The 19,401-nt window shown below is 42.8% G+C and overlaps 1 pseudogene across 1 annotated transcript; it reads left to right on the forward strand.

The window, feature by feature from the left end:
• Positions 1-1,058: 1,058 nt before the first annotated feature.
• On the forward strand, positions 1,059-9,351 carry LOC145429571 (lysosomal alpha-mannosidase-like; annotated as a pseudogene). The gene is made up of 12 exons (XR_013909814.1): positions 1,059-1,203; positions 1,533-1,642; positions 1,808-1,915; positions 3,628-3,866; positions 4,071-4,189; positions 4,633-4,734; positions 4,927-5,014; positions 5,125-5,205; positions 5,311-5,535; positions 6,154-6,303; positions 6,437-6,539; positions 9,115-9,351. The product of XR_013909814.1 is annotated as a lysosomal alpha-mannosidase-like (transcript).
• The last annotated feature ends 10,050 nt before the right edge of the window (positions 9,352-19,401 follow it).

The raw sequence follows: 19,401 nt of genomic DNA on the forward strand, positions 1-19,401 counted from the left end.
CAGGGTATCTGACGAACAGCAGGGTGTAGATGTTGCCCTGGATCTTGTCCTCCCCATTTGGCTGACTCCTCAGAAGTCGCCTTACTCTCTGCAGGTGTTTGGTGGTTGCAGCTTGCCAAGCGGCCTCTTCATGGTTGCCATTTGCCTGTGTGATTCCAAGGTACTAGTACTATAGCTGTCCTCAATGTTTGAAATGGTTACTTTCTGGTAATGCAATCAGACTACAATTCTCCGGTAGGAATGACAGTCCAGTGTCATTGCTGGTTGCTGCATTCAACAACAGAAGCTTGGCATGTTGTAACATCTATAAGGATGATTTGTTTGTCAGTCCAGGCATGATTTAGGTGATCCAAATGCAATTACCTGAACAAAGTCTTTAATGTTGTCCTAACTTCTTTTAAGTACAGTAGCAGTGGGTGTGGGTTGGAGTTGCAATGACCTTCAACCTGCAGGTGACCACACCATTTATGACGGAGAACTCATCTCCATGTGTCATGCAAGGAAACAATCATATTCTTTAAAGCACAGTTATATATTTGCTCTACTTAAAAAAAAAAAGAAAGAAAAGAAGATGTCTGCTCTCGCAGAACAGAAAAGATTGACAGGGAAAGTTTATTTCTGCTGCTTGTATCCGTGATCTCGTTCTTTCAATCTTTAAATCAAGCTTATGACCATAGGTGAAGATAAGGACGTAGCTCAGACAGTAAATTGAGATCTTTGCTTTTACACTCAGCTCTGTCTTCACTTCAAACTGGGAGTTTAAGATCTTCTGAACCAGGGCCTCTGTCAGATACTGTAAAGATGTACACCTGTGCACTACAGCACCTCATTGTTTACCCCATGGTACAGTATGGTATGCCTAACCATTGCAAAACATTTAGCCAAGAAAAGCATAATTTTACTAGTTCATAGCTTAAGGAGTAACATTTTCCCTTTTGTTTTCACCTTCCAGAGGCAGCTGCTACAGCCAATTGACGATTTTTCTCTTTTCCTGGTTTTCCTGTCAGTTGGTTTGAAGGAGCGGGACATGGCACACCGATTTAACATACACCAGTCCACAGTGAGCCGCATTATTGCAACATGGACAAATTTTCTTGCCACTGGACTGGGGTCTCAGTGCATCTGGCTTACACGTGAAGAAGTGCAAGCTTACCTCCCTGAGGAATTCAAAGATTTCTCAGACACCCAGAAGCCAGACCATGAGTAAGATTTGATTTAATCTTTTTTGTGTCTCCTTAGTGGGTTCTGCATAGGCATACTGTAGGTACTCTGGCTTCCTGCCACAGTCTAAAGACTTACGTATTAGGTTAACATGTAATAGCATGACCATAAATGGTTGGCTGTCTTCATGTGCTACTCCTGTGATGCACCTGTCCAGGATGTAGGAGAGCTGGGATGGGCTCCAGCCTCCCCACAACTGTGAATTGGTGAACCGGTAGAGAATATGGACACTTTTTAAAAGTTGTATTTGTGTTACTAAGACCAATTGGATGTCAGACAAGAGATTGAGTGACGGCTGCTTTCGTTGGTAGAGAAAGCCATGGCTGTGGCTCAGCACCATGACGCTGTGTCGGGCACAGAAAAGCAACACGTAGCAAATGACTACGCCAGGAAGCTTGCTAACGGCTGGCAACACTGTCAGGTACTCCAGGCTTCACAGTACATTGTCTTACCCAACAGAAGTTACTTGTGCTAAATTTGTCATTTTCTGTACAGGAAAATATATTATCATGTCTTTAGCAGAAAGTGTTCTTCAGTCCAAACTTTCTTGCACAGGTTTCTTGTCTAACTGTTGTCTCTCTTTCAGGTTTTAGTCAGTAACAGTCTGGCTGCTCTCAGCGGCTTGTCTGCTGAGCGAATCTACTGTGAAAACCTCAACGTCAGCGTGTGTCCTCTCACTGAATCCAGCAAGAAGGTAAAAAACACAGAAAATAGACTTTGAAGGGGACCCGCTTTACTCATTTCCAACTCATCTTTATTTTTTGGAATTGAATAAAGTAGATTTACATGATTTAGAGTGAAATCCTTAGTAATCTTTGCACTGGTGCAGCCCAATTTAGAGTCCTATTTAAGTCATCTGTCTGATTACCACCCACTGGTAAAAGGTTTGAACAGCAATCCCAAAAAGGTTGATTCTGTTCATCTGAACGTGACGTTTTCAGTGGGAGAAACGTTTCGTCACTCATCCAAGTGAATTCTTCAGACTCAGCTGACGCAGGTTTCCCCAACCTTATAAACAGTACATTTGTTCCTTCAGTGGGCTGGTTTCAGTCATTGTGCAATCTGCTGTGAGGTCAGTTTCTTGATCATTAATATGCAAATTGTCATGACCATTGATCAACAATCACTGATCAACGACCATGAGTACCATTCACTGAAAGTTGGGGAATGGCTGCAGTCACAGCATTGTAAGATGGTGAAAGATGTACCCTTAGGCCCCCTCCTGGCCTGCTTGCTCAAACCAGCGTTCCTCCCTGTCCAGGATGTGTACATCATTGAAAGAGTGTCCACTGGCCTGTAGGTGTAAATAGACTGCGGAGTCCTGGCCTGACAAGGTGGCTCTTCTGTGTTGAGTCAACTGCTTCGCCAGAGGTTGTTTGGTTTCCTCGATGTATAAATCCTGGCAATCCTCCTGGCACTTAACAGCGTACACTATGTTACTCTGTTTGTGTCGGGGGACCCGATCCTTGGGGTGGACCAATTTTTGCATTGTGTGTTTTGGTGTTTAAAAGCCTCCGAGACCCGGTGTTTAGAAAAACAATGTATCTCAAATGTTCTGCTTCTCCTGACACATACGGGATCACTAAGGGTTTTCGCTTAGGCAGCAGTTTTGCTTCTCTCCTGAATTGATTGGCGCCTCCAAGCTTTGACAAGAGTCCAGCTGGGATAACCATATTTACTCAGGGCCTTCATGATGTGATGTTCTTCTACTTCCCTGGCCGCTGTGTCTGTTGTAGCGTCCTGATGACACCCAGTTTGTGCTCCAGTGGATGATGAGAGTCAAACCTTAAATACTCACCCGTGAGCATTTGTTTACAGTGCACATCAACTTTAAATGTCCCCCTTTACTGGTGTAAATCTCACAGTCTAAGAAGGCTAACCTGCCATAACCTCCCAGGTGAACCTAATGTGATGGTCCACCCAGTTAATGTGATCAGTGAAACCTGCGGTCAGCTGAAATGGAAGAAGTCACTTGGATGAGTGACGAAATGTTTGTCCCACTGAAAACTCTACGTCCAGATGAATAGAATTAATTTTTAAAAGTTCCTTACCTGGATGACTGAGGATGCATCAACACATTTGAACAGCAAGCGGGTAGAGTCGCAGCTTTAAAATCTGAAGGTTTTGCTCATAAGTCTTACTTGTACATGTACTGATCCTGTCATTTAAACCATGTTAAACAACCATCCATCAGTAACATAATAAAAAAAAACATATTATGTCATCTTAAATGTAATTCTGAACACTCTGACCCTCTGAGATTTATCCTCGGAACAAACAGTGTATTCAAGGTGTACAGCCTAAAAAACCTGGGCTACAGTTATTGTAAATACATTCTGTGTAATTACAGATAAGACTGAATGCTCACGCTGCCTCTCTCTCGCTTGTTTTTTGTCTGTCATTCAGTTCTCAGTCAATGTGTACAACCCTCTCGCTCGGCCCGTCACTTGGCCCGTCAAGCTGCCGGTCAATGGAACAGTGTACAGCGTGTCAGATGCTAGTGGCAAAGCGGTGGACTGCCAGGTCAGTATGTGTGCCAGCAGCAAGTATGAGAGAGCAAGCAGCCTTCTGGAGCCTACATCTTCAGACCCAACTCTTCCACACCTTTCATCATCAGCCGGACGGCCAAGACGGAGATCATTAAGGTAGAGATGTTTGCTCGTATCCAGACGTAGATTCCTCATAGCAAAGCTTTGTTTTTACACTGTTATTCAGTTTACTTCTAAATTATAGGCTGCTGTCATTTTATATGTGTGGGTGTCAGAATGAACGTGCCAACATGTTTTACCTCCCTGTTTAGAGGCTAATATGCAGCGTCTAATTTTGTACTGCAATGCTCTCATCCTCAGACGTCAGTGGTGCAGGAGGTGAGGCAGTGGTTTGCTCCCTGGGTGTCTCAGGTGGTTCGTCTCTATGCTGACAGCAGAGCTCTGGAGCTCGAGTGGACTGTGGGACCTGTGCCGATAGAGTGAGTTTAACACGTGCACACTACATATGTAATGGAGATGTTTTTAGAGATAAGTGGTTGTTGAAATTTCTGTTCTCTTCAACCTTTCTAAAAGCTCAGTGCCTTAATGTCAACTGATCTTTCAGGGGAGAAAAACCTCATATGGGGCAATATTGTGGCAGAGCTTTGCCCTTCTAAATATTTCCTCATATCATAGCAAGTGATTGGCTTAGATCGCCGTTATCTTTTTCCCCATGTCAGATTATAAATACATGGAAAGAGGGAATTTTAGACCATAAGATTCCATGCACACCCACTGGGGAATAGATTTAGCTCATAATTATTTATTTTTTTATTTGTGAGCGAGAGAAATAAATTCAAGGAAAAGTGAGGAATCCTGGCCAAAATGCTCCCCACACCACCCACCTTTAACCCACGTCACACTTGCTGTCTTGACCTTTTAGTGACAGCCTGGGGAAGGAGGTGATCACTCGTCTGGACACCAGCATCAAAACCTCTGAATATTTCTACACTGATTCCAACGGCAGAGAAGTTCTGCAGAGGAAGTAAGAGTTTGCTTTTTGTTTTTTGATGATGGAAAATGCATTTTAACCTTTTAAAGTTGTTGCAGTTGTTTTGGATGGTATTTTACAGATTATATACAAAGTAAGACAGCTGTACAGTTATGTGATAGTTTTACATTAAAAGAATCCAATTCTGTACACTTAGTGTGTGTGTGTCCCATCCCCCCCAAACAGGAAAGACTTCCGGCCCACCTGGAACCTGAAACAGTCAGAGCCCATTGCTGGAAACTACTACCCAATCAACTCTCGCGCTTATATCAAGGTTTGTGTGTTTGTTAGCTTCCATTTGGAGAGACAAGCAACAAAGAGCATTGACTGTCAGTTCTATGAATTATCACAAGTGATGTTTTCCTTTCACTTGTGTGTCTTCAGGATGATGTGGACCAACTCACTGTGGTAACGGATCGCTCTCAGGGTGGAGGCAGCATCCAGAATGGTTCACTGGAGATCATGGTGAGGCATAAAGTCGTAGCTCATTACCATTAGCATGTTGACCCCATCTAAGCGCACACAAGGAGTTCTTATTAAAGTCTCTCTATCCAACCTCCTCACCCTCAGCTCCACCGCCGGCTGCGCCACGATGATTTCCGTGGTGTTGGTGAACCTCTCAACGAGATCTCTGGCATCTTCCCAGACGGGCTGGTGGTCCGCGGCCGCCTCCTGCTCACCCTCGATCCCCCGCAGACTGCTGCCGACACGCACCGCCCCTTCGCAGAGGGGATGGTGTTGCAGCCGCTGCTTACGTTTACTGATGGAGATCTGAAGCCAAACACTCAGCTGGAGGTATGTAAATGATAAACGGATTGGTACTTGTATAGCGCCTTTCTACTCATTCACCCAATCACGTGCACATTCGTACAGTACTTGTACAAATACTGCATGTATTTTAAAGACATGTTATTAACACACTTCACTAATCGGGTTTCAGAAGTCACGGTGATGTGATCTGTGTTTGAAATATTAGCAGTGCAAGAACCAGCTGGCCTCCATCTTGCAGGTTCCTGTTCAAACACCTTAAACTCCTGTGTGTAAGCTTAAGAAAAGCTTTGTACAGTGCTGTGACCTGCACTGTACAAACTGCAGGCTGTTCCTGTGAGAGTCTGCTGCTTGTTTTGAGTCATTGTCTCCAACTGTCTATGCTGCTGGTTATAACCCATTTCTGTCCTGCTGTGTACATATTTGCATTTTTTAGACATGGTTTCACTCGCTCTCAGGGGAACTGAGCTAAGCTGTGTTGCCTTTAGCGGCAACTGCTGCTGACATGTATTCAGAGCCAGTGATTGGTTGAAATTCATAACAACTTTATATAGTAATTTTATAGAAAATGTGGTTGGATTACATTAAATCTTTTTTTTTTTTTAAAGGCATGGTTTCTGTGAGTGAGGGGTCTTTGTCTTTTAGTTCTCAGGGCTTCTGGCTGCACTGCCCCCTGCTGTCCACCTGCTGACACTCAGTCAGTGGGATGAAGACTCAGTGCTGCTGAGACTGGAGCATCAGTACCAGAGCTCAGAGAGCAAAGTGAGCTCTCAGCCAGTCACAGTCAACCTGCAGGTCAGACACAATTTAAACCTTGTTACACTCAAAGCGACCGTACGATCATCTGTCATTCAGTCGTTTCTCGTTTGCAATCCAGTGGAATGTCGTTTTGCTGTAACTAATCCCATCGTCTTTCCTGTCTGTGCAGAAGCTGTTTTCAACTCTGGAGGTTCTGGGTGTGGCTGAGTTGAACCTGTCGGCCAATCAGTGGAAAGATGAGATGAAACGTTTTGACTGGACTCCTGAGAAAGGTACAGGACACCAGTGTTGTGTCAGTTAGTTCACCACTGCAGTTCTGAACGTCACCCTAGATTCAAAGCTGGATGTGTTCTCCAGTCTGACTCGATTTAAATTTGGCTAAATTTCAATGAATGTCGTCTCCTCGGGCGTATTTTAATATGGATTCCAACTCAGCTGCTTTGAGCTTTGTGCATTTTGGAGGTCGGTGGTAAAATCTCAGAGACCAGGTATGAACTTCTGTGGAAATCACTTTGGTTTGTTGTCAGATCAAAGTGAAAATAATTTAATAGATTAAATGATGCGTGTTCTGTGCGCTCGTAGCTGCAGTTCCAGCTGTGTGAAGGAAATGTAGCAGCAGTATATAAATCAGAATCAGAATACTTTATTGATCCCTGGGGGAAATAATTTTTTGTTACAGTGCTCCATTATAAACCAACATTAAGACAAGACAGACAATACACTAACTAAGAATAGTATAATATATACATATATATACATACAAACATAAGTCACTCATAAATAAATAGCTGAAAAAGAAACATGTGTAGTTGTAGCAGTAAACAGTGTGTTAAGTGGATGCGTTGTACAGGGAGATGGCCACAGGCAGGAAAGATTTCCTGTGTCGTTCAGTGGTGCTTTTCGGTAATCTCAGTCTCTCACTGAACGAGCTCCTGTGACTGACCAGCATGTCATGGAGTGGGTGGGAGGTGTTATCCAACATAGTCTTTATCTTGGACAGCATCCGCCTCTCCGACACCACCTTGAGGGAGTCCAGCTCCATCCCCACAACATTGCTGGCCTTACGGATCAGTTTATCGAGTCTGTTGGCATCTGCGACCCTCAGCCTGCTCCCCCAGCATGCAACAGCATAGAGGATCGCACTGGCCACAACAGACTCGTAGAAAATCCTCAGCATTTTCTGGCAGATGTTGAAGGACCTCAGTCGCCTCAAAAAATAGAGACGACTCTGGCCCTTCCTGTAAAGTGCCGTGGTGTTTTTAGCCCAGTCCAGTTTATTGTCAATGTGTACTCCAAGGTATTTATAGTCCTCCACAATGTCAACACTGACCCCCTGGATTGAAACAGGGGTCAAGTGTTTCCTGGTCTTCCTGAAGTCCACGATCAGTTCCTTGGTCTTTGCCACGTTGAGCTGCAGATGATTCTGCTCACACCACGTGACAAAGGAGTCGACCACAGCCCGGTACTCTGTCTCATCATCCCTGCTGATGCATCCAACCACCGCAGAGTCATCAGAAAACTTCTGAAGATGGCAGGTCTCTGTGCAGTGGCTGAAGTCTGTGGTGTAGAGGGTGAAGAGGAAGGGGGAGAGGACAGTCCCCTGTGGTGCCCCTGTGTTGCTGATCACCTTGTCAGACACACACTGTGGGAGACGTACATATTGTGGTCTTCCTGTCAGGTAATCAACAATCCAGGACACCAGAGAAGCATCCACCTGCATCGCTGCTAACTTATCACCCAGGACGGTCGGCCTGATGGTGTTGAAAGCACTGGAAAAGTCAAAAAACATGACCCTCACAGTGCTCGCCGGCTGGTCCAGATGGGTGTAGACACGATTGAGCAGGTAGATGATGGCGTCCTCAGTTCCGAGACGAGGCTGATAAGCGAACTGAAGGGGATCCAGGTGTGGTCTTACTATGGGTCGCAGCTGGTCCAGGATGAGCCTTTCCAGGGTCTTCATGATATGGGAGGTCAGTGCCACGGGCCTGTAATCCTGGGGGCCACTGGGACGTGGCGTCTTTGGTACAGGGACGAGGCATGATGTCTTCCACATCACCGGGACCCTCTGCAGACTCAGACTCAGCATAAACAGTTTATGAAAGACTCCACACAGCTGGGGGGCACAGGCCTTGAGGACAAGGGGACTCACTCCGTCTGGTCCAGCAGACTTGCCTGAGTGAAGTCTCCTCATTTGCATCTCATTTGCATAAACACCAACTGAATACATTTATAATCCAGTGACAATGAAGTGCACAGTCTGCGCTTCAGTCAGTGTTTTTTTTAAATGTATGGCTTCAATACGAAACATATTTGCAAACATATACGGCACTTAACATTATTCAGTAATCCGTTATTCTGGCTTTGTAGTACACTGCTCTTCAATCACACTTCCATAGCGAGGATTCCCTGATATTTGCAGATTTTGGCCTTCGTTTAGTGTTGTCACAATTTCATTACATTATTTATAATATTTTATATAGTAATATAAAGACTGGCAACATCTGGATTTTTCAACATCTGGCAGGTGACCATGCACTGAAGGAGCGCTGGGCTGACAGAAATCTGCTGATGCCTTTTTAAATCTCTGATTGTAGTCATCGACTTAACAGTTTCCCTGCAGGTGCTAATTAAGCCAGCAGGGAGCTATAAAGAGTCATAAACAGATTGATATGCTTCATAATGTAATGTATACTACAAGGTGTTTCTGGAGCTCAACATGTTATTTTGTTCCTTGTGAGGAGACTTGGTTGCTGATCACTGACCCGTGTCACGGCTGGTGTGTTTAAAGATTAGCCAACTAAAAACACTTTGTGTCGTTTGTGCTCACGTAATGTGTCTGTTTTCCAGGAGAAAAGCCGCTGCTGAAGACATTTCAAGACCCGTCCACGTGGGAGGTGACCTTAAGGCCAATGGAGATCCGAACGTTCCTTCTCAAAGTCAACCTTAGATAGCCAATCACACATGAGATTTTATAGGATGAATTATTGTATATTGACATTCCTGTGGCTTGTTTACGTTGCTGATTTAATAAAGTGAGGATTTTTAGGGGGAAAAAGATGAATGAGAAGTTGTATTCACGCTGCCTACGACTTAAAATCGGATCACAGCTGTAGCCCGGACTGACCTGGGCAAAAGTCATTTCAGGAGGCCTTCAGCCTTTGATACAGAATGTCTGAATAAGATTGAATTCGTTAAAGCTGCCTTTAACATTTTTGAGAACATTTATATTTGTGGGGGGGTTTTTTTGTGCTGTTGCAGTAACAGAATATAGTCTCCCACACATCTCCCACGACATCTTCCACGCGGATTTATCAGGAAATGCGTGGAAGATGTCGTCCCATCCAGAACAGTTAAATCCTTCCCAAATCAAAAACCCTGGATTAACGGAGATGTTCGCGCAGCACTGGCGGCACGGAGCACCGCCTTTGCCTCCGCGAACACATCGGACTACAAACACGCACATTACCAACTCCGGAAGACGATCAAAGCAGCCAAACGTGAGTACAGGGACAGGGTGGAGCAACAGTTTGACAACCCTCGGAGTATGTGGCAGGGACTAAACACGATCACAGACTTTAGAGGGAAAACCAGCACACCGCAGACCACGGCCTCTCTGTGTGAGGATCTAAACGTATTCTACGCTAGATTCGACACAGCGAACACCATGAGACCGGACAGTGTGCGCACCGTGGATGACGTCAGTGCGCACACTGTGTCTGAGGAGGATGTGCGGAGGTGCTTCGGGAAGGTGAACGCGCGCAAAGCTACTGGTCCGGACGGGATTCCCGGCCGCGTCCTCAGGTCATGCGCGGCTCAGCTGGCTGGAGTGTTCACGCACATCTTCAACCTTTCCCTCTCTCTGTCTGTAGTCCCAGCCTGCTTCAAAATGGCCACCATCGTCCCTGTACCCAAATCCTCCACCATCTCCTCATTAAACGACTGGCGACCTGTAGCCCTGACCCCCATCGTGAGCAAATGCTTCGAGAAGCTGGTCAGGGACTTCATCCGCTCTGCACTACCCGACTCACTGGACCCTCTACAGTTCGCATACCGCCACAACAGGTCCACTGATGATGCCATAGCCCTGACACTACACACTGCCCGGTCACACCTGGAGAAGAGAGACACGTATGTGAGGATGCTGTTTGTAGATTACAGCTCAGCATTCAATACCATCGTTCCCTCGAAGCTGGACAGGAAACTGCAGGATCTAGGACTGAGCAGCTCCCTCTGCAGCTGGATCCTTAGCTTCCTGTCTGACAGACGCCAGGTGGTCAGACTGGGCAGCATCACCTCATCCCCCATCACACTGAACACTGGTGCTCCACAGGGGTGTGTACTGAGCCCTCTCCTGTACTCACTCTACACCTACGACTGCACGGCCACTAACAACTCCAACATCATTGTGAAGTTTGCGGACGACACTACAGTGGTGGGTCTTATCACCAACGGTGATGAGACGGCCTACAGGGAGGAGGTCAGCGCCCTGACCCACTGGTGTCAAGCCAACCATCTCACCCTCAACGTCGCAAAGACAAAGGAGTTGATAGTGGACTTCCGGAGGTGCAGAGAAGTACACACCCCCATCACCATCAACGGCGCTGCTGTTGAGTGAGCAGCTTCCGGTTCCTTGGAGTACATCTGGCTGAGGATCTTACGTGGTCAGTACACACAAACAAAACAGTGAAGAAGGCGCAGCAGCGCCTCTTCTTTCTCAGGAGACTGAAAAGATTCGGCATGAGCCCCCGCATCCTCAGGACCTTCTATCACTGTGCCATTGAGAGCATCCTCACTGTATGCATCACCACCTGGTATGGCAACAGCACCGCCTACAACTGCAAAGCTCTCCAGCGAGTAGTGCGGTGCTCTGAACGGATAATTGGAGGTGAGCTTCCCTCCCTCCAAGACATCTACAGGAAGCGGTGCCTGAGGAAAGCGGGGAGGATCATCAAGGACTCCAGTCACCCCAGCCATAAACTGTTCAGACTGCTTCCATCGGGAAGGAGGTTCTGCAGCATCTGGTCCCGTACCAGCAGACTGAGAGACAGCTTTTTCCATCAGGCCATCAGACTGCTGAACACTTCATAGACACCTCAGCTTCACTACTGGAACTTTAACATTATGCACTCCATACTGTACAGTAACGCCACTGTTTTGCACATGTCTCATCCTTTGATTTGACAAAGTGATACGTGCAATAAAGTATAATCTTTGCATTTCTGCCATGTTGTGTATACTTAGATTTTTCTACTTATCAAGAAGCAGCTAATAATAAAAATCAATCCTCCTTACTGTCCTGCCCTCGTGTTTGTGCCACAAATCTTGTGTATAATCAGTGAAGCAGCATTTAACTGCTGATAATCTGACATCAGAACAGATGTTGAACAGCGATGTGAAGCCTCGGATGATCAAAAAGGGTTTTTTCCCTGAAAGACAAAAATAAAGAAATACTCATGAAAGCTGTTGGATTCTGATGTAGTAACGTCTGAACAGCCAGCAGTATGTTTTGGCGAGTCTGTGATCTGGTTCTTTCTCTTGTTCTGGAACTTTTTCCTCTTGTCTTGCAGGTCAGCAGAGATTCCACCACTGAAGGAGAGAACAAATGAGGAGAAGGATTAACAGGAAACCAGAGAAAAGAGAATAAAAAATAAATAAGTGGAGATGATAGAAGGAGCAACATGTACAAGAAACAAAGAACACTGGAAGAACATGAACACAGCTTTTTTTTTCTCAACAAAGAGAAACTCAGGACTACTTTAAGTAACTAAACTAATTCAGGGTATTTAAGGTTTGGGGGGTTTTTCCTACAAGGGCAATCTCAAAAGTAAGGTCACCTATTGTTTTAGAAATATTTACATCATTTTAAAGGTTGAAGAATTATTTATTTTTCTGCATAATCACCATTTCACTCGCTGCATTTTTGCAGATGCTGTGGCAGTTTTACAATGCCCATGTCGTACCCGCTTGCTTGCGCCACACAATCACCTTCTGGACAAATATTCTTTCAACTTTAGGAACAGGTGGGAGTCACTGTTGGAGGCGTGGTCCTGCTCCTGAAATTCCATTACATAATCTCCAATAACTGGCTAAAAGAGTTCACTTCCAAATTTTAGGTAGTAGGTCTTGGAAAATTCTTATTATTATTATTAACTTGTAATTTAAATTTTGATTGAAAATATACTGAAAACCACTACTGCCATCTGTATGACTACTTCAAGTGAAAGTGAATTTTAAGATAAAAGTAATGGATTTAATAGATAAAACAAATTGAATTTTCTTTGTGGTCTTGAGTCAGTATCATGAGGTTTGAGTGTGCTCTTGTGGCCTCTGGTGTTGCAGCTACAGATTTTCATTCCCAGTGCTCACTTTATTATCGATTCATCTGTTCTCAACTGCTTATCCACCTCAGGCTTTAAAGAATCAGTTAATCTAAACCACAGGTGTCGAACTCCAAGGCCCTGTTTCAGGAAGCCGGTTTAGTGGAAAAACTGAGTAAGTATACCCTGAGTTAACGAAAACTCTGGGTTTTCAGTTTCACGAAGCGAGTTTAGATTAATCCTGAGTGAGTTACTATGACGACACACTCCGTGAAGCTAACCTGCTCCCTAGCAGGTTTACTTCAACTAACCCTGACGTTCTCCGCCTCTTTGTCGGAAACCTGACTGTAGGAAGTGCCCCTTCCTTGAAGAGCCAGTAGATGTTGAAGCCCAAATTCTCCGCAGAGCTCTCTGCCGGGAGAGAGTGATTAGAGCGCGTTTGGACATTTTATCATTTCCTGATGATTTTCTGTGTGAACGTTACCGTTTTTCAGCACAATCTATAGTTTATTTGAATAACATCCTCAGGCCTAATATTGCTCAAGTGACACATCGCGGACATTCTCTCAGTACATGGATTCTGGACACAGTCTGTTTGACCTGCTCCCCTCAGGCAGGAGGCTCCGGTCCATTTGCACCAGAACCTCTCGCCATAAGAACAGTTTCTTCCCCTCTGCTGTCGGACACATGAACAATAACCGTATGACTGTTCCCACCACTATCACATGACCCTACGCTGTGTTTACTGCATCATTCCATGTTTGGCACTGATCACCACCTGCACTCATGTATATATCTATCTACTTAGCACTTTTAATTCTTATTCTTATTTTTATTTTCATGTCTATTTAAGCGTAATTTATGACAGTATGTTTGCACTGAAGCACCGCAGCAATTTCCTAATGTTGTAAACCTGCTCAACATTTGGCAATAAAACCCTTTCTGATTCTGATATTATTTGTATTGCACTTCGGTTTTTTGCAAACGGGAGCTTTCTGTATAATATTGGTGATGCTGAGCACGTTTCCAAGGCTACCGTCTGTCAGGCAGTCAGGAATGTTACAGTTGCACTGAAACGTCTCCTGTACTCATCTGTGGTGTTCCCCGGTCACAGACCCACAAGATTTATCAAAGAGGTATTCTACAAAATTGCAGGTAGCAGGATGAACAAAACTTAATTCATGATGTGGTGATATTTGAACTACTACTTAAATTTTACATTTATTTTCACGGTTCCCAGGCGTGATTGGCTGTACAGATGGCACTCACATTCCAATCATTGCTCCTTCAGTAAATGAAGGAGACTCTGTGAACAGGAAGTCTTTCCACAGCATTAATGTGCAGGTACATAGTTCCCTGCACTTTTTTTCATTATATGGATGCTAATTTGTGTTCTCTGCACTGTGAAGATCATATGTGATGCTGCCAACATTATCACAAATGTCGAAGCCAAGTGGCCAGGCTCTGTGAGTGGTGGTGGTGGAGGACCCCCACCTGTTTTTCGGGCCTCCGCTTTTTTTCTGTTGGCTATAACGGGCCACATTTGAGCATACAAAGTAAGCAAATATTTACTTGTAATGTGCTCAGATAATTTCAATAAGTGCTTACAGAAAGAAAATTAATGTAGCCTCTAACTGCAATTGATTTACATGGGACAAACAGACCAAGCACTATGGCTCATAATACAATTACACCTCACCTGTTTGGACTATATTTTTATATTTCATTTTTACTTGCTGCCAGGAACATTTGGGGCCTGTTGGGTTGCACCTGCGCTCACATCACATCACAACATAAAATGTATAAAATAAAAAAATAAAATAAAATATAATAAAATAACATGTTAAATGGGTGGAAATCCCTAGATCAATGTTTAAATTAACACTCACGCATTGACTCTGTCGGCTATGTTTTGCCATGCATGCTCCCTTTGTTTTGCAGCTGAGGCTGTGTTACTTTTTTCCTGCAAAATTTGCATGTTATCGGCATATGCTGCCATCAGAATTTCGGCCTCAATGTAAAATACATTGACCTCCGTCTTCATGGTGACTCGCTTAATCTGTGCTCCACTAATCAGGGCTTTATGTATCCTCGTGCGCGCGCTTAACTTGGGGTTAAAGCAACTCCGCGTTGATTGAACTAATTGTTATCAGCCTTTCTGAAACCGAATATTCCGAGTTGGACAGTTCGGGGTTACTCAACCCTGAGTATCGTTTTTCACTCTGAGTTTTCTAAACCGGCTTCCTGAAATAGGGCCCAGTTTTGAAACAGAACATAGTAGTGTTGGATGTAAGTAAAGGAAATACAAGTATAACTGTGACTATGGAACAAATCTCCTTCAATGTTAAACCTTATTATATAACCCTATTATATTCTTTAAGCTTAAAAGCAACACCCAGGATTAGACTGTTTGTGTTTTAAGCCTTTTATTCAAAGCTAGTATGTGTCAACACTTCTTTCTGCCAGCAGCATCATTGAAGTGACACTTTAACGACACTTTACCTGCTGATGCTTCACATCACAATCTTTATGACGAAAAAGCTCAGATGTCTGTGCTGTCACTTGTTATGAAAATGGACAGAACCTGGGCTCAGGCTTCCTCTTCTTCTTTCCTTCCTCTTTAATAATAACCATAGATCAGTAAAACAGCCATATTTTTAAACAAATGATTGTGATGAAGAGAATTTTTTTCCAGTGTGCATGAACTCAAAATCTTTTAAGTTTAAATCTTTTTTGTTTACCAACAACTGGGGAAATCCAAACTTGATGTACCAGGTCAACTCAGCTCCTGTCTTGACCTCCCCTCTGCCGAGCGTGTACACACACACACACACACACACACACACACACACACACACACACACACACACTCTGTATCATCATAAATGCCATGATATCTTTCTTGTTCAAATAGTTTATTCACTTAACAAAGAGGTAGCTCGGAAACTCAGTAAGAAGGAGGAAAATAGTTTAAGGACATTTTCTCAAATAAAGAGGATTTCATCATCTTTCTGTTCATAATGGGGCGATCGTGGCTCAAGAGTTGGGAGTTTGCCTTGTAACTGGAAGGTTGCCGGAATGAGCCCCGGCTTGTACGGCCGCGGTCGTTGTGTCCTTGGGCAAGATACTTCCCCCGTTGCCTACTGGTGGCGCCAGTGTCCGGCAGCCTCGCCTCTGTCAGTGCGCCCCTGGGTGGCTGTGGCTACAACTGTAGCTTGCCATCACCAGTGTGTGAATGGGTGGATGACTGGTTGTGTAAAGCGCTATACAAATACAGGCTAAATAAAAGAAGAGATACATCAGAAACAAATCAGTAGATCCAGAAATTATAGAGTCAAACTCTTTTCAGCTGTAGAGGTACACTTCATGTACTCATTAGCCTACAGTTCAAATGCCTGTGTTAGGGTGCATTGTTTCAGTTTCATTAAGTCTTCTTGCAGTTACATGATAATTATTATGCTGGAGTGATCAAAGCTCATAAACATCTGAGTTACACAATGAGTCTTTCAAATGTGTGGAATATCCCAGCTGTAACCTTTGCTTTCAGTTTGGTTAAATTCATCATTCAGATCACAGACTAAACAACAAGTACAGTAGGTCTTCCACTCCGCAATTAAAAATAGCAACACTCATGTAAGGCTTTATTCTCCATAGAGTCAACATAAAGCAACATTAAATAACGGATCTTTCATCTGAAAAAATTACAGTTTGTATAAATTTACACTGAAGACCAAAATACACACACATACATAAAACCCATAAATCACTAAAACCTATTAAAACACATGGAAAATTACCTCATTTGTTGTGCTATTCAAAGATGTGTATGTGTGTGTATTCAGGCCAAGTCATAAAGAAAACAATAGAGGTCAATATACTTTATGTTCTACAGTCGCTGCAGATTAATGAAATATAGGGAAACCTGAAGATCCTAGGTATAGTAGTTTGTGGGAAATAAATACAGTGAAGTGACCATTTAGCTCTTGTGGCATGAAACTGCTTAGTGCATTATTATTTGCTTTTCTACAATATGATATTTGTTTAATAATTGATTTAGTGCATAAAATAGTTGATAAATAAAATGTTAAATATCTAGTCTAAGGGAGTGTCTTTGACACATGCTGACTGCATTCTTCTTATAACCAGAACAGGAAGTGAGATCAGAGGAGAACAAGAGTGAGCAGTTTGGTGAAAGGAACAGGAAGGATGAAGAAGAGGTGAACATCCACACAGTTTAAAAGGAGACATCATGGCACAATAAGAGCACAAGCTCTAAGATGAAGACTGGTAATGATTAAAAACTGCACTAAATAGTATCATTCTGTGACTTCACACTTTAGGTAGTGCATAACATTTACCACTTTATATTAATTTTACTATATGTTTAAATAAATAAAAACAAATAACTTTAAAAGGTGCTGTTATTGAGTGAAAACTCAAAAGACTTCAGGGCTGTTGTAAGCCCTGTATGCTTCAAGATCCTAGCAACACCCTCGCCAGCAGCAGCAAACTGATATGGACCAGTTTATGCCTTTTATTCGGTTGTAAACTCTGATATACTTTTATAATTAACCTTTGGGTGACTGCACAAAGACTGAGAGGGGATGACAGAGAGGGAGAAAGATGGAGGAACTCAGCACATATAAGAAACAGGTAAGAGTGGACATGAAGTCAAAGTCAGGGACATGTCCGATAATAAAGACCGTCCACCTGGCTACATATACGTCACTTCTGCTTTGCCCACATTCATCTATGGTGATCGCTCATAACTAAGCAGGGTGCTATGCTCTTATCAAACGATGCTCTTAAAATAATTATTACAAGAATATTTTTTTCGTTATTTTTGTAGTTGAATATAAAATGTTTGTGTGTGATTGTCAGTACAAAGAGGAAGCGCGGACAGAGAGACTGGAACTAACAGAGATCAGGTGGATTTTTCACACAATCTACATGCATTAAATGGATGCGTTGTGTGCTTTTCAGTAGCACTCTGCTATTAATGTGAATAATAGCATTTAGCAGCATTCACATCACTGTAAACTTGAACAGGATGAATGCTACTATACTGATGTGACAGACTACAAATCTGTTCTCCACTCTCTGAACTGGTGTACACGAGTCTCTGTGCTGAGTCTGCTCAACAAAGTGTTTGGGTTTGCATGAATTCAAAAGCTGTCATTTAAAACCAGCTCTATTACCAGTTTGCTTCTTGTGCAGGTGGAGTCGCAGGGGGATTTTGAACTGTCTGTATTGTATAATGGTACTTTAAATACTTGATGATTTGGTGGACTGGCCTCTATGTGGTTAAGAGACTGAAACAATGCCGTGCAGGTTTCTCCTCTGATCTGCTTTTTCTTAAACTGTTTTTGAAATTTACTGGTCAACATGACTGTGCCATTGCATCGGGTTTTAAACTAAAGTGACCACCGTAAAGCTGATGTATTATATTATATTAAAATCTGTTATTCTTAGACACTGCTGTAGGTCATCCAAAAATTACATTTCTTTTGAAGGCAACACTAAAAGCATGACATTAAGACTGATCTGAGCCCTCCTAAAGGTTTGATGCTGGAGTCGCCCCTGATTGAGTGCTTCTCACACATTTATGATTTTGAACAATTTACAGAAAATAATATCAACAGTAAGTACTTTTAAAGATTAAACATATAATAATAGTTGCTAAATTCATGCAAGTCAAATAACTGATTGATCAACTACAGAAACAAAATTGTACTTCATGTGTTTCATGAGCACAAATCTCCATCTGTAAAAAAAACAACTAAAGATGTCAGATATTTGTAGTGAAGTTAAATGTACCAATTTCCACTTAGAAGCAGCGGAGAAGAAGCCACAAATGTGATGGAAAGACCAAATAAAATAAAATAAAGTACAAATTCCTTACATTTGTACTTTACTGTAGTAATTGTACTTAATATCATCTGGCAAAAAGGACCCAACAACCTTCATGCAAACTTCACAGTTTCTGAACAACTGAATGATCTACTTGACGCCTGAAACTACATTGAAAACACACATGACATATTCATATTTTAACAAAAGTTAAAAGTTAACATGTAAAAAGAAATCACACCGAACAAGTGTGAAGAGCGGACTGTTTATTGTGAATGTTATTTTATTTTATTATTTTCCATTATTTGGTGTAATGATCGGCTTTATCCAACCAATGTAAGAGCAGACCTTCAGAGAAATAGCTGGTCTGGTACAGGCAGGTTCACAACCACCAACATGCACACCATGAATCTTGTTGTTTTTGGCTATCACTCCACCACCAGAATCACCCTGAGAGAGAAAACATAAATATTTTGTACCAAAACATCTATGATACAGATAAAATGTTGGCAGCATGGTAACTCACCTTACATATGTCCACTCGAGGTTCTTTGTAACACATCGTGTTTCCATTTGGCCATAAGAATGCTGAATTACATGGATGGAGGTTAAGCCCACAGTTAACAACATGCATCTTTGCACACTGGAGATGAGGCGGTGTGCCAGAGACTAGAGAAAAAAATGTAAAAAACAAAAGCTACTGCATGTTTCATGCAAGGAAATCAGATATTGAAAGAAACATGCTTTGCCTCATTTCTGGAACAAAATGTGTTCTTTAAAATAAGCTGAGCAGCGTTTAAAAAGGAGGGAAATTGACAGTATATCCACAAAAAAATGAAATAAATACTTTATGTCATCACAGTTTTCAAATAAAATGAAAATGTAACTATAACAGGCACACAAGACAAAATTTAAATATTATATAAACTAGAAAATTGTGAAATAATCAAAACAATACTGGTCTTAC

This window comes from Astatotilapia calliptera, chromosome 6 (genome assembly GCF_964374335.1).
Source record: "Astatotilapia calliptera chromosome 6, fAstCal68.1, whole genome shotgun sequence".
Lineage (NCBI taxonomy): Eukaryota > Metazoa > Chordata > Actinopteri > Cichliformes > Cichlidae > Astatotilapia > Astatotilapia calliptera.